Genomic DNA, 1,678 nt, shown 5'->3' on the forward strand with positions numbered 1-1,678 from the left:
ATATGAAAATATTTATATGTATATGAAATATATGGTAGGTGATGGTGATAGCCTACCATATAATATATAATATAATAATTTAATTATATTATATTAAATATGGAAATATTAAAAATATATTAAAAATATTAAAAATATTTTCATATGGATATGCAATCGTATGGATATCCAAATATGTGTGGGAAAGTCATACTTCCCATACAATAAATGACCGGATTGACGAAACCGTGTTCAAAAAGGTATATAGGGTAGGTGGTGTTCAGCCTGCCAATATAATATTAAAATAATATTATATTAAACAGAAGACCGCCAGTATTAATATATGAGCATATGGTTATGAATACATATGCATATAACATATATGAAAATATATGAATATAAAAAAATATATATGGATATGAAAATATTTATATGTATATGAAATATATGGTAGGTGATGGGGATAGCCTACCATATAATATATAATATAATAATATTTATTATATTATAATAAATATGGAAATATTAAATTATTTTCATATGGATATGGATATGGATATGGATATGGATATACATATTCATATGGATATACTAAAATATACTGAAATATACCGATGAGTATATTTAGGTGAGGGTAAAAAGGCAAATAAATACCCAGCTTGACGAAAGTGTGTTCAAAAAGGTATATAGGGTAGGTGGTGTCGTCCTACCAATATAGTATATTATTTATATTATATGAATATACTAAAATACCGATGAGTATTTTTAGGTGAGGGAAAGAAGGCAAATAAATACCCAGCTTGACGAAAGTGTGGTCAAAAAGGTATATATGGTAGGTGGTGTAAGCCTATCTATATAATATAACATACTATATTATATATTATATATACACTATATTGTATACTTAGATAATATCGTTGAAGCGTCTACGTCTTATTATAAATTATAATTTGACAAGTTTCCAATTATTATCGTTAATTTCTGGTTCTAGGCAAATAAAAATTTCTTTTTATTATATCCTAGTAAGTATATGGAATTAAATTTAATTTCATATACGTATATGATAATAGTAGTAATATTATTATTATTATTATTGTATAAATAAATATGAATAAACTATATATATGAAAATATATAAATATATGAAAATTAAAAAGTGCTTAGTTTTATATCATATAAAACTAGACTTTTATATACAAAGAAAATAAATTTTAAATTTATTATCAAAATACATATGCGATAATTTTATTATAAAATTAAGCAAATATATATATGTGAATATATACAAATTGTTGTATGTGAAAATATAAAGATATTTTAGAATTAAATATATGCATAATATTGTATTTTATTAAAAAAAATATTAAAGAAGGCTTATATAAATAAAAAGACCGCCCGCTCATATAAATACCCTAACACAAACGAGGGTTTAAGAAAAAGCCATGAAAAAAATATACCCTGAGGTGTATGCGTTGGGCACCCGAGGGATATATTATAAATATATATATATATATATATATATTTTAATAAATGAACGAATATTGAATGCCATATAATAATTGGCCAAATTCGTTAATATTTTAATTTATACAAATATTTGCAATATTTATTTTCTATATATCAATATGAAAATGAAATATATCAAAGATATAAACATTATTCTGGTTGATCCTGCCAGTAGTTATATGCTTGTCTCAAA

General features: G+C 22.9%; 1 non-coding gene across 1 annotated transcript in view; it reads left to right on the plus strand.

The window, feature by feature from the left end:
• Positions 1-1,637: 1,637 nt before the first annotated feature.
• LOC138927226 (small subunit ribosomal RNA) overlaps positions 1,638-1,678 on the plus strand; it is a 1,995-nt gene continuing 1,954 nt past the window's right edge. Inside the window, exon 1 of the ribosomal RNA XR_011443753.1 lies at positions 1,638-1,678. This exon is cut by the window's right edge and continues 1,954 nt beyond it. This is a non-coding gene — a ribosomal RNA (small subunit ribosomal RNA).

The sequence above is a fragment of the Drosophila bipectinata genome, unplaced genomic scaffold, assembly GCF_030179905.1.
Source record: "Drosophila bipectinata strain 14024-0381.07 unplaced genomic scaffold, DbipHiC1v2 scaffold_206, whole genome shotgun sequence".
NCBI classification, from domain to species: domain Eukaryota; kingdom Metazoa; phylum Arthropoda; class Insecta; order Diptera; family Drosophilidae; genus Drosophila; species Drosophila bipectinata.